Genomic DNA, 15,080 nt, shown 5'->3' with positions numbered 1-15,080 from the left:
ACTGACAATATTCGATTCTTTATAATTACCATGACGTAGTTATACAAACAAAAATTTCTATTAAACTGAATATTAATTAACAAAATGATTTATTGTTTTTCCCCTAGGCATAAACGACTATTAAGTAATTCGCCCACAGTTACTACCTTTTTTTATTAATAAAAGAAATGGAAATAAGTTTAAGAATCGGATTGCGGAATGAAAGAATTAATGGTTTAGGTTGCTTGCAAGACTTACTGGAGAAATAGTTTAGAAGCGATAGTATGCTTTTGAGAAAATTTAGTGCACTGTTTCTAATGAACTCTAATGAATTTTCAATATTAAAAGATTTGCATAAACAAAACATAGCTTTGTACACATACTATATCAGTTGGAAAATAATACCATTCACAATAAAAATCGTTACACAACACTAACTACACAAATATTTCATATTCAAATGCACTACACAGAAATATATATATATATATATATATATATATATAGTACTACTATTATTATAATTTGGCCAATTGATCAAAATAATTACATTGTCGACGCTTTCTGATTTTCTCACTGATTCCTTATTTTGCGAATACACGTTTCTCCATAGCTATGGACCCTATCTGCGTTCGTTGCTCAGATAGGTACCTCCGAAGGGATTTACTCGAGTATCTTAAGTTGTTTACCTTATTTATGAGACTCTAACGATATTACGAGATAAGAGTATTTACACTTATTTGTCTGAAACTTACTCAACATAGCACGTCTTTGGAAGCTTTATATTGATTGTTTCTTTTAAGAATGAGTATAATAAAAATTGACAAGTTACAATAAAATCATATTAAGCCTGTTTACCGCTCTGACACATATTTCCCTAACACAACCTATACAAATGTTAAAATTTGAAAAACTAGACTTTGACGCTAAATCATAGTTTACTCAAAACAGAAATTACATTACATTCACACATCTTAAACGCGATTTATGTTTAAAAGAGAAATAATCCATACTTGATATAAATAAATACTGGATTGCATATAAATGATTATAATGACGGCTTCAAGGATCTAAATATTGACACATTACGATTACAAATAAATGCATGATTGAAGATCAAATCAATGTATACAAATTTCACTAGTAAAATAATCAAAAATTTTATGGTACTTATTCAAGAATGAAATTAACAGTTCCTATATCAGTGAATTAATTTTGGAAATGCAACCAAGGCATTAGGCTATTTGTTTACTTCTTTTAAAAAGAAAGAAAAAAAAATGCTCTAAATGTTTACGGACAGTTCCGTATGAATAAACAATGTCCCGAAGTTTCTAGGAAAAGGTGAGTATGGAGATCACGAATCACGGAAATATTGGCCATAGTCCTTCTTCAATAAAGAAAATAGCAGAATACTTTGTCCTACCTTAATAAGTCTTTCCGCTTATATTTCCACACTTCAGAAGAAAACTGCACTGTACTTAACTGACCGTCACAATGCTTCCTAATGTCCCTTCTCAGACCCCGCTGTCCTCTGGATTCAACTCCCGGAGAAGAGGTCCTCGTTTGTCTGAAGCGTCTGGGTCTTCCTGTGGCAAGGCATCTGTCTCGAGTATCGGGGATCGAACCCGTGTCTCCGTCCTTCATCTCCATGTTGTTGAAATGCAACGATGCGTCACTTATCAAATCCATCTGCACTTAAATTTCACTCGCACAGTTTATATATATATCCGCCATACATCGCACTACTTTTCCTGTCTTTGCACTTTATGCGGGAAATCAACGTATATAGAATCACAGACTCACTTCAAAATCACCAATTATGTAGCGTTACCGTAAGATGATAAGAATTATGTCTATCTGTCGGTGTTTTAAATATTTGTATAAATAATCTTGTAACGACGAAGTTGCTGTGGATAACGCGTGGTTTAAGTAGCTGGCTGCTAACGGGTCTTTAGCTAGCCATTTTTCTGAAATTTAAACACTTAATATATATATATATATATATATATATATATATATATATATATATATATATATATATATATATATATATATATATATATATATATATATATATATATATATATATATATATATATATATATGTGTGTGTATGTATATATGAGTTGACGTATGCTTATGAATCGCGTGTTGGTGATGTTTTCACGATGAAGTGTCGACTTAGAGTAACCTCTCTTCCGTGTAGGCGTTCTCCCAGCTTTCTTTATTTTTTTTAAAAAAAATAGACGCTTCATTCTTCTCTTTGTGAATTTTGAATTTCGGATTCTGATTCGCCGCTTTAAGTTCGTGACACCATTTCCCAAAAATTGGTTGATAATTTGGCTTGGGTTTCTAGCGTCTCTTCTGGGCTAGTACGTGATGTTAAAGAGTTTCATAAGCACTTGCGAAGATTGTAGATAAAAAAATTTGGTTCCTGTGTGTCTGTGACGTGATATTTGCGATATCGAGGTACTTAGGTAGTGCGACAGTATGGCTGGAGTAACAATACCATCGACTGGCGAGGTAGAACGGTGGGTGGTCTATTAGTGCGGTTACCGTCTTATGTTTTTTTTTCTTTCTGAAAAGCAGAGAAACTTCTTTACCTGGGACAAATGAAAGAGGTTCGCTTGGCTGCTAAATGAAACAAAATAAAATTTTCCTTGACTTTTTAAAATAAATTGAATTTCTATATAAATATGTTTTAATTTGAATATATGAACAATTAATTGAGTGTGTGAGCGTAATTGTCACAATATTTATAAAAATAAATTAAATTTTGATGCTCAATCCACGTTTTTAATATTTTATTATGGTGATAGCAATGACTTATGAAGCCTGGGCTCTACACCAATCATAGAATTGCTTTGGATCACGTGTGTGAGATATCGGAAGAATTCCGCACGATTCGTACAGCGGCCTGGGGCCGCGGAGGCTCAGTAGTAGAGCGTTCACCTCTTTTGCATGGGGTCCTTGGTTCGATCCCAGCTCGCGCCAAGCGAGTTTTGTGGTAGACAAACACCGTGTGCGTGGGTTTTCTCGGGTTTTCCTGTTTCCTCCCACTTTCTTCATTCCGCCATTTCATCCATTTCTCATCATCGTCACCTCCTATGGCCTAGCTGGCATAATCGTGGGACGTAAAACTTAAAGATTTCATTTCATTTTTCGTGAAGCTGCCTTCGAAACGCACTTATGAAAACGTGAAACAGCAAAATTGCACTGCTAAATTTTGAAGACATGGTGAACAAACAAACAAACAAACAAAAAACGAACGATAACAGTTATATTAATTAAAAGATAACAATAACAATTGAGAAAACATAAAAAGGACAACAACAATAACAACAAACATAGAACGAAACTTAGTGGGAATCCGTCAACACTGAATCTTCGGGAAATGTTTTACGTATAACAAGAAAGATGACACAGGCAAAATTTCATGGCTGAGAGTTGACGATCGGAACACACCCTCGCGTTTTGTTGTGTGGTGAAATCGGTAGATTGAGGTCAAGCTTCACGACTTCTTGCTATCACTGTAGGATCACGCTAATGTTAGCATATTTGTCCGTTACTTCCCACGATAATTCTTGAACAAAAGAGAATTTTTAACTTTTTTTTTTTGCAATACAGGGATTATCTTGGGCGAATTCGTTGAAAGTGTTAATCCGTTAACATCTTAACAGGTAACGATTACTGTAACGGATGCTATCAATATCCAGGCTAGAAGAAGTTACACGTCGTGCCGTTAGATGGCAGCATCTACCGGACCAAAATTAAATTTCACGTGATCTTTACTTTCTTAGTAGAGTTTAATTGAATTATTGTTTGTATTCCTGTTGATAAGGCAGTATGCTTCTTCCAAACACCACTTCAAATTTTAAAAAAAGCACGAATAAAACATCAAAAAAGTTTATAATTTATTTAAAGCGCAATATTATTTGTTTCAAATTTCGTGTGTAATTTGACTTCTTCAGCGAGAAAAAGTCCACACAGAAAACATAATGTACTGCATAGTCTATAAAAACAGTGCACATTCACTCCATGATGCTCTTTGTTAAAAGCTTTCGAACTATTGGATTCATTTTGAATACAGCTTTCTTGACAAAAATAAAGTGTAATTCTGTTATTAAGATACTGAAACCAGTATTCAAATTACGGAATTCATTTCGAAGTTATTAGGTGAGTAGTTTCAGATAAATGGGTAGTATTATTAGTGATGATATACATATGAAGTGCAAACGTGAAATAAAAGCAAAGATAGGAATGGCGAAAGAAGCCTTTAGGAGGAAGAAAATATTATTTTGTGGGACTTTGAATTAAAGAGTTGAGAAAAAGACTCATAAGATACGGTGAAACGACATTGCTCAATTTTTTCTAAAGATTAGATCGTTGATAATCTTTGTAATCTATGTCTTATTAACGAGAAGCAGAAAGTGCTGAAATTGCGCAAATTTCCACCCTATGTTGCCAACAACAATTTCCAGGAAATTGTGTGAAATTTTGCACCGGAATAAAATTATAAACACCCATTCCTTCGTGTTTATATATATTTACAGAACATTTCATCCTTGGAATTTAAATTCTACAGCTTTTAAAAATGTCGCACGTGCTTTCTCATGGTTTATCTATGAATTCCTAAACTCAGCGTGTTTCTTCATGACGAATTCGCTCTTTTTGATTCAAATGCAAATATAAGGATCATTTATATAATAACGATAACTAAAAATGCTAGTCATCCATTATTTTGTATTTTTTGTATTGTTTGTATTTTTTTCCTAAAACAACTTGCGTTTTGCTGACTGTTTTTATAAGTTGAAATGGTTATGGTAATCATGGCAACGTTGCACAACATTTTTTGCGCAATTTTCAATTTTTATTGCCTGCTCATTAAGGTTTTATCTGTGTTAACAGATAAGGAAGTAAAAGTTTGCGCAATTTCAGTGCACCCATAAGATACTCCGTGTGGAGTATTGCACTGAATGGGACAGAAACATGGACATTACACAAAAATGATGAAAAACGACTGGTAGCTTTCGAAATATGGGTGTGAAGAAGAATGGAGAGAATTAGTTGGGTCGAACGGGAAATGAATAAGAGGGTGTTAGAAATTTTGGGGGCGAAAATAACAGTTTTGGATATTATTAAGGAGAGGAAGAGAAACTGGTTGGGACATTGGCTAAGAATAAACTCTATCATGAGGGACGTGCTAGACGGTATGGTGGCAGGAAAGAGAGGGAGGGGGCGAAGGAGGCTACAATTGATGAGCGATATCAAAATTGGTTAGCAGAATATCATGGAAGCTTATCGGTTGCGGCAAATCAGCTTCCAATAATGGCAGAATACCTATAATAATTCTTTTCCAATGTCTTTTCAAAGAAATCGAAAGCTGATGAGATATAAAAATAAATAATTAAATAAAATAAAAAGCTTTGTCAAAGGCAAATCATTCTCAGATACGTTCTCTCGCAACAGAGCGAGCAGATAATTACTAAAGAATATTTAGAAAAAAAAAGCCATAACAATTACCCATTATTCTTTATCACTTAATTACTTATTTATTTTTATCATCCGATTCGTAAAGAATAATGGAGTAATTGGCTTACTGATACAATTTCTTCTAAACATGTTTTTTTTATTGCTTCGCTATGTGTTGCGAGAGAATGCAGCATGAAAAAAATATCTCCCTTTGTCAGAAAAATATCTGACGATTTTTACTGTCGTCGGATTCGGATTTCTTCAGGAATCGAATGATAAAGACGAGTAACCGAGTGATAAAGTGATTAGCGCTATGCTATTGAAACGAGAGAAAATAGGAACCTTCAGAATCAACTGTAAAGATGACGTATTAGCTCTTACTAGTTAGCTACTCGTACTATTTCGACATTACACTAAAGTACTTACCTATGAGGTCTGTCTAACTTTATAAATATTACATAGTAAAAACGCAAGGGCTCGTCCGGGATTTGAACCCGGGACCTCTCGCACCCGAAGCGAGAATCATACCCCTAGACCAACGAGCCACGAGAAACAGGCGTTTTGCATATATAATTACGAGCATATTTCCACATAGTATAATTGAAAAACAAGTTCTCTTTCTGTGTGTATGTGTGTGCATGTATGAAATTCCAGTAAGCAATTTTTACCAGCTTTTAAGTACACAAAGAGATTAATTAATTACAGGATTATTGATTTTTAATGGCATTCTATGTAAGGAAACTCCTACGCAACTTAACGGTATTTTCTGTTTACTTCCTGTAATTAATTTCAATGTCAAGCACTATAATATTTGCAAAATTCGAATAGAGCAGTACAGTACATCACTAGCTTTCTCATTTTGTAGTACCACACGGTACCATAAAACGAAAGAAGAAGAAAAAAAACTACCCTCCAAATTTCAAGGGCAACTCCCACACGCCCACAAACTTTATGGATACATTGATTTGTATTTACTTTTCTCTTTTTCTTATTAATTGGTATTAAAAAAAATTACTTCCATAAGATAATACTAATAAAGAAATTGGACCTTTTCTTATTAATTGGTATTAACAAGAACAAAACGTAGATTACTTCCATCAGACAATACTAACAAAGAAATTGGGCCAGAAGCACATACTTTAATTTTTGGCAAATTACATCATGTTGTTTCCAGACAAAAATGTGTGTGTAACAATTACAGTATCACAATCACGTTTGAACAAACATTTGGAACTGTTAATACAATCTGGTTTATGCTCATAAGTTTATGTTTTTTTTTTTTACACTATCAGATAAAAGGGAAGGAAGGAAACGGCCTGGGACCATTATGCTAGGTACAGTACCATCCCAGCAATTGCCTGGTGTGAATGAGGAAAACCTCACTCTAGTCTGAAAAAGTTGTTACGCTTTTTCGACCGCGTGTCGCCACCGGGAATCGAACCCGGGACCGGTCACGGTAATAATGAGATGGATGACAATAGCAAAATGATGAGAGAGGAATGAAACGAGAAAATCCACGCACACGATATTTGAGTTTAACGTCCCGTTCAGCAGCGAGGCTATATGAGACGTGGACCCACTGATTCCATTAACGTGGAATCTGAACCATATGAGCTCCCGCCGAGAATCGAACACGGGTCTCCCGCCCCACGGACACGATATTTATCTACCTTGGGATCGAACCCGGTACCTCAATAAGTTCACATAGTCTCAGGATTTTTGAATAAATCTTTTAATGTGGTGCATAGTATTGTTATGAATTTTGTTCAACTCAATAATTGAACTTTATTTTTCGTAAATGTACTTTTAGTTCATTACTCTTTAAATAACGTGCAAAAAGCAGTTTTAAAACTTTAAATTGTTTAAAAGGAAATTGTAGTTAACTTATAATTTTTTTTATCTGCTGCTATATAATTCTGTTTTTGAATGTACGGTATTTTTCAAGTACTGCCTGCAGTCATCTACCTTTCATAAATCATCATATAAGTTCATGCATTGACAAATATGATGAGAAAAGTATAGTCGTAAGTACACGTACTTACTATTCCGCCATGAGTACAGGAAATGCATGACGTCAGTACGAGTCGAGAAATAAAACTACTTCGCTTTTTTAAGTCAGGAGTATCGAAACTTCAGAGCCAATCTCATTAGAGAAACTTTGAAGTGTGTCATCTCTCTCGCTATATATATATATCTATCTATATATCTATCTATATCTATCTATCTATCTATCTATCTATCTATCTATCTATCTATCTATCTATCTATCTATCTATCTATCTATATATATATATATATATATATATATATATATATATATATATATATATATATATATATATATATATATATATATATATATATACAGTGGCGGATCCAGGATATGATCAAGGGAGGGGCTAAACCATAATTTGCCGTTTTATCCAGGGTAAAGCTGAATTGAAGCCCACTTTATCCAGTGTAAACCTGAGCGTCAAGGAGGGACTATAGCCCCTTAGTCCCCCTTGGATCCGCCCTTGTATATATATATATATATAAAATGAAAAGTGTTCATGGTCCATGTTAAATTGAAATTTTTTAAATACAAATTTTTATCCAGTCTTGCCGGCTAAAATAATGTAATAGTTTCAGACCTATGGCTGAAATAGAAGAAGCAGCACAGTCCAGGCCATTGATGCGAATTTAAACTAATATCGCTTCAAAATACAGTAAATAAATGAATAATTATGAATGAAAAATAAAATAATTTGTCTTGAGATATTTGAGTATTTATGCCACAATACTTGATATCTTTTAGTAAGTTAAAAAAAAAAAAACTTTCGCATGTTACTACATCGTTTATGATAGTAATATTTAACCTAAGTAAGAGCTACTTTCTCGTAGCTCGTTGGTCTAAGGGTATGATTCTCGCTTTGGGTGCGAGAAGTCCCGGGTTCAAATCCCGGACGAGCCCTCTAATTTTAATGGTATAAACTATTTTTGGAATTATATGTATTGTTTAAAATTAATCTTTTTAAAACTAGCACACCAGGGTCGATTCCTGGTAAGAGCGGGATTTTTTCTTAGTCCAATGCAACTCTGTGGTTTACATATCCTCTTTAAAATGGGTACCAGGAGTAACCTGAAGAAATAAAGGATGCCTAAGTGGGATGGTGTTAATTGCACCATTGTCTTGAATGCCCAAGCCGAGAAACAATTTCCTCCCCATACAGCCTTCATTGTTTGTCCCGAAAGGAGTACAACCTTTGTTTTTTAAATCATAAAATACTATAAGCAAGATAAATCATTACAGATCAAGAAATAAAACATACGATTGGTTAGATTAAATAGAAAAGACCAAATCATTCTCTTGGATGAATGTTTGAAATCTAGTTATTATAATTTCTAAGATAGAGTGGGAGGGCAGTGGTGGCTCAATATTAGCCGTCTTTGCTGGTTTAGTGATTAGCGAGTGCGCCTTTGCTGTACGTGGTCACGGGTTTTTATCAACGGGGGAAGAGCCTTTGGAACGGAGGAAGAGCCTGTCCTCGATGTTTCTTTTTTTTCTTTTTCTTTTTCTTTTTTTTTGTCCCGGTCGAGTTTAGTAGTCCTAAAGAGTGGTAGAAAGAAAAAATAAGATTTAGGATTTTTTTTAAATGATAGAGTGCTCTACTCTGGTTTGTGGAGCCCCAGGTTCTATCCCAGCTCTCGCTGTTTGCGTGGGTTTCTTCGTAATTCTCCAGTTTCCTGTCACCTTTTTCATTTCATTCGTTTCTCATTATCACTGGTTCCTTTAGCCTACATGGCATAATCATGGGACGTAAATCTGAAAGTTTTTATTTATTTATTTATTTTTTTAAAGAGTGAGTAGTGAGGAAAACCCTATAAACACTCATCATAAAAATGTAAGAATTAGAATATGGGAAGAAATACTAGGAAAAAGCGTAATTAGAATACGAATTCTATGAGAAGAAATACTGAAGAAAGGTCTGTATTTCGGTGGTATGAAGTAAACCGATCCGGTATGTGCAGATTTTAGAAAATATTTTGTATGTTGCAGAATCTGAAATGAAGAATAGCATGATGTTAGAAAACTTGAGCAAAACCTGGGTAGAATATGAGTTTAAACATTCAAAGAACAAAAGCAATAGTAATTGGAATGGATTTTCGGTACCAAATTATGAAATACAAACAAGAAATGCAAACAATAATAGGAATTTCAAGAAAAAAAATGTGAAGAAAAGTGTAATTTGTGAATTTTTGAGTTAAAGTAGGTTAAGAACACACTCGTTACATGTTCTGTTTGAAGTATTACACTTCATGGAGAGAAAACATGGCTGCAAGTGAAAGTGATGAAAAAGGAAATAATAAAAAATAAATTCAAAATGTGATTGTGGAGAAGAATGGAGAATAGAAACTGGATTGATACAGCAAAAATTAATACAGAAGAAAAGATTACTATTTAAGACAATTGAAAGAAGCCGACAAAATCTAATTAATAATGGCGGCTGTTAAGAGAAATCAGATCATTAAACATTGAAATTTTATCACTACAATCTAAGTGAAGAAAATTTACCTAAAGCATTAATTATTGTATACGGCTTTCTGAAGCTGTATGAGACCTCTTTTCGTTACCTTATTGCGATAAATTTTATATTATTATTATTATTATTATTATTATTATTATTATTATTATTATTATTATTATTATTATTATTATTATTATTGTTATTATTATTATTATTATTATTATTATTATTAGTAGTAGTAGTAGTAGTAGTAGTAGTAGTAAAAGTAGTAGTAGTAGTAGTAGTAGTAGTAGTAGTAGTAGTAGTAGTAGTAGTAGAGGTAGTAGCAGTAGTAGTAGTTGTTGTTGTAGTTGTAGAAATAGTATTAGTATTATTATTATTACTAATGTGGCTTCCCTGAAGAGCTAATTAGAAACATTGTTTAAGAAGATATTGGAGTAAGGGAAGACATGGTGAATAAACCAAATTTATTCACCACACTCATCATCACAACATGACGCTATCACTCGTAGACCACTTGCTACGTATTTAACAGTTTCTGTGTACTACGTATCTTTGTGAAGGTGAGTTTAAGGAAGCATGAATAACCAATTAATGATAGCACGTTTCCCCTATATTTCCAATGTATTTTGTATGGTGTAGCACAGAGTTGCCAACCTAAGAGAACAAAATTATCGATTTTCAACTTTAAATTTATCATATATCAGTAAATATCGTATATTCATTATTCACGTGATAATTGTAGTACTCTAAACAACATTTCCACCCCTTCGTTTATGGAATTAAATTTAAAGAATGGATGCAGGGTTGTCATTTGCTAATTCTCAAATCGTTATTGAATTAATTTAGTTGGAATGACTGTTAAAAACCGCAGTGTGTGTATTTTATAATTATTTAATGCACATTTACAATTTGTTTGCACACTCAAAAGCTGAAAAAAGTGTGCGTTCTAAAATTATCATATATAGGGCGTGTTCACAAAGTTTCAAGACTGGTCTGAGAATACAAAATGTATTAAACATTTTTGTACAGCAAACTAAAATTCTTCTAAATATGACCCTTGGGCATCAACAGACCGCTGCCAACGTTTTTTCCTTTGTTCATAGGCTCCCTGGAAATCTTCGCGCACAAGGCTGGCTGTTAAAGGACCTCGTCGAAGCTGTCTGGACCGCTGGAATCATGTCAAATCGCTTCCCTTTCAGGACTTTCTTAATCCGGGGGAACAACAACAACAAAAAGTAACAGGGAGCGAGGTCGAGGCTGTAGAGGGCTTGCGGCAGTGTTGCCAAAACTTCGGCGGCGGCGAGGGACGTGTAAGAGAGCACATTGTCGTGGTGAACAACCCAATCGTCTTTGATCTTTGGGTGGACGCGGTGGAGCGTAAAACTGACCTGTGACACTCTGTCCGGCAGAAACAAACTCTTCCCACTCAGTTTTCGACGGAGATCAATGACACGCACTCACTCCACTAGCGATCTTTTCACTTCAACGTCTCGGAGGCAACTGACGCGCGTGCGCTCCGTTACCTGACATGTCCCACTTCCTCACCCTGTCGGTTGAGCGGGAATGCGCGCGCACCCCTACTCAGGAAAACATCAGTTTTGAAACTTTGTGAACAAACCCTGTATTCACCTATTATCACTCGGGCATTATAGCATATAGCCTCTTATATAGCATTAACGCTTAAATTATCGTATTTTACCATGATATCGTCTATTATCACGATAAATTATCGTATGGTTGGCAAGTCTGGTGTCGTAAATGGTTGGCAAGTCTGGTGTAGCAAATATTTAAAATAAATCAATCAAATTCAAGAGATCAGTACTCAAACTTTGCCTTAAAACAAATTTACTTAATAATCAGAAAATAATCCGTACAAAAGCTTCTTTTCTTTTTTTTTTCTTTCTTGTTCTTGTTGGAAAAAGTTTAATTATTGGAAGGTATTTCAGAAGAGTGAAATTAAGTCTACTCTACGAAGTATAAAACAAAATAAGTAAAAAAAAATGCATGATTTGTTCTTAGATTATTTATTTAACTTGTTTTTTAAAGCAAAATTTGAATGTTGATCCCTTGAATTTGATTTAATTATTTTGAATGTTTTTCCTCCGTACAAAATAGGTTAAAAAGATAGAGAAAACGTGCTGTCATCTACTTCAACTTCGTACATAAAATGACAGTTACTTAATTGTGCCTCAGCAATTTCTAATGTGAATATAAAATATACTGTCATAATATACTTTTCAACCACACTTTATGTAAAGTAAATAAATCTAAGCATGTGAAAATACTTTTTTGGCATTATATTATTCACCGTTAAATGGTGAGTACTACTTTCTAGCTCTAGTACTTATATAAAATGTATTTCTTCCAGTTTAAGCAGCCAATTTTCTGTCTTAAACAGCTCGTAAAGCTTTGATTATTCTCATGATAAAAATAAATCTTTTACTTCCTTCGTAGACGTGCAAAGTACGTTTACAGCAAAATTTATTGATAATTTTTCCTTTAACAGTTTAATCTTGCGATACCTATCTGTTTCTCACATAAAAATAATTACTGACTTCCTTTATGTATGTTCAAGAACATATAAATGAAATGGTGGACGTACAAACTGAAATGAGATTTGCAATTACTGTACATGTTGTTACAAAGAACTGATTTTAAAGATACCAAAAACTAGTTTCAAATGCCAGTTGTTAGATACCATTTACTACATACAGTAACTCTTTAGTGTCTCGGCATACTTGGTTATTTACAATGACAAGTGTTTTTCATTTTTATCTTCTATACAGTGCACCCTTAGAAGATACACTGTATATTTTTGTCGTCTTCTCAATAATGTCTATGTTTCTGCTCCTTACAATCCAATACTAAATACTCAACATTTAATTTCTTTTTGTAACTCTTCATTCAATGACTTAAGCCTACTTCATGTTTTTTCTCATCATGATCATCATCAATCATATTTCACCATTTCTCACGTTGCTTTTTATTTATCGTTTACATTTCATTCCTTCTTTAATAATACTACCTAAGTAACTACTTTCTTTGCTTACACTTCTATAATTGTCACAGTCTCGGTCATTCTATCCATCATTGCTTTAATATTTTTCATATTTATTTTAATATTTAATTATTTTCACAGTTATTCTTTCTTTTCTGACATCATGCCAATTTTCGATTCAAATTCCGGAATGGCAACCATCTAATCTAAAACCAAATATACTAATCTTTCTAGGTCCAATCAAATTAACTGTTTCCTAATATATTTTTTTCTTCTTCGCTACTCTTCTAGACTGTAAATGGTGTCACTGATAGACACAACTTTTCTCGAACATCTTTATGCTATGTCTCCTTCCAAATCATAACGGTTCAACTTTCTTACTTCTTCGTCCATATAATTTCTTCAATATTCGAAGCTGAATTTTTGCTGCGTGTGATGTGAAATTAAGACACTGGTGGAAAAGCATTTTAGATCACTCAATATACAGTACATTGTTGAATTTGAACGAAATTTGTACATGATATATGTGACTGTAGAAGGCGTGCTGATCTTAATTTGAAGGTCCCTGCCACTGAACCGCAGGCTGATCATAATGAATACGCGACAAAACGTACTAGCGACAAAACGTACCACCGACAAAACGTACCACTTACCCTGAGGGATGCTTGTGAAGGGTTTTCTAAAAACACTTTAAATAATGACAAGCGACAAAACGTACCACTTGACTGGAGGGCTACTTGCGAAGAATCTTCCAATCAGCCATCAAATAATGACAGGCGACAAAACGTACCACTTGATAGGACAGCATATAAGTATATATATATATCGGCCAAAATAAGGTTAGAAGTTGAACATATTGGTGGTGAGAAAAGTACCGATGGAAGACCAAGACTACGACTAAGGCTAAGACTAAGACCATGCCTGCAAGATTCTCGCAACACCAAGACCATACCTGCAAGATTCTCGCCAGACCAAGACCAGCAAGAATCTTGCATATGCAATATTTGAATATTTGCTGATTTCCATCACACTTTATCCAGGCTTTGGACCAGGGACGGACAGGTATTATTAGAGGGGCGCGGGCGCTTTCTCCCACAAGGGCCACCAGCATCTCAATGTCACAAATCAAGTTGCACAGTTTTCTTTCTACAGTAAGTCAATAGTATTAACAATTGACAATTTAAACTTGATATTCTTTCATCAGTATATTATTCTGAATTGTTCAAAATATTATATGAAGTTCAAGGAGAACGTATACTATATTACAGAAGTAGCAGATGTTTTAGTGTACTAGTTTTTGATGCTACTGTATCTATCACTTTTGCATTCGAAATATTTTTTAATAAATCTTTTTCAATAGACACCAACATAAATGTTTTCAAATGTTCCTGAGACATGGTGCTCGTTAGCCTATTTTTAATGTATTTCAGTTTTGAAAAATTTCTTTCACATGTTACCTGAGTTACGGGCAAAGTCAATAAAAATTTGTATGCCGAAAACCTGGATAAGTATTACTGCAAAATTTACAATTCTGCAAATTTAAAAAGCAGCACAATGGACAATTTTGCAACACGATTTGCATTCGCTTTCCTTGTAAACAAATGTATTTTCTCCTAATTCTGAATCACTTGCACCATCAGCACAGTCATTTTTTCTCGGTTGTGCTCGTCATCAAGACTGACTTTCAAGGATATCCACGTCCTTCAAAAGTCCAAGATAATACATTTATTGTATCCTTGGAAACTTCTTTACTGAAGTTTTTCAGAAAATATGTAAGTTTATCGAAAGGCACGTCTGGAAGTTCTGTTACTTGGTTGAAGTGTCTAGGGTCCAAATAATCCATAAAGTACATTGCTTCTTGAATCTTGAAGAAATACTCGAAACTACCATGTCCAATATTATGTTGAATGCGTCGATGCAGTACCTGGTCATTGGATAGAAGCTTCTTCATCTTCATATTCACAGGAAAATCTTTGTCCATCTCTGAAGGCGAATTGTCGACAGATCAATAGAAAATAAGAAATCACGTTCTAAGTCTTCAAATTTGTTATTAGTCCATTCTGCAAAGCTTAATGCTGCATTCTTAACGGATTCAAAATAATCTCTCTACTCTTTCAGTT

General features: G+C 34.0%; 1 protein-coding gene and 2 non-coding genes across 5 annotated transcripts in view; 2 read left to right on the top strand and 1 right to left on the bottom strand.

The window, feature by feature from the left end:
• LOC145671617 (cysteine-rich secretory protein 2-like) overlaps positions 1 to 15,080 on the top strand; it is a 242,389-nt gene that overhangs the window by 166,960 nt on the left and 60,349 nt on the right. The window lies entirely within an intron of this gene.
• TRNAP-CGG (transfer RNA proline (anticodon CGG)) lies at positions 5,925 to 5,996 on the bottom strand. The gene has a single exon. It is a non-coding gene; the product is annotated as a tRNA-Pro (tRNA).
• TRNAP-UGG (transfer RNA proline (anticodon UGG)) lies at positions 8,333 to 8,404 on the top strand. Its single transcript has one exon. It is a non-coding gene; the product is annotated as a tRNA-Pro (tRNA).

This window comes from Thermobia domestica, chromosome 2 (assembly GCF_964235325.1).
Source record: "Thermobia domestica chromosome 2, izTheDome1.hap1.1, whole genome shotgun sequence".
Lineage (NCBI taxonomy): Eukaryota > Metazoa > Arthropoda > Insecta > Zygentoma > Lepismatidae > Thermobia > Thermobia domestica.
This window is presented reverse-complemented; position numbering and strand designations above follow the sequence as displayed.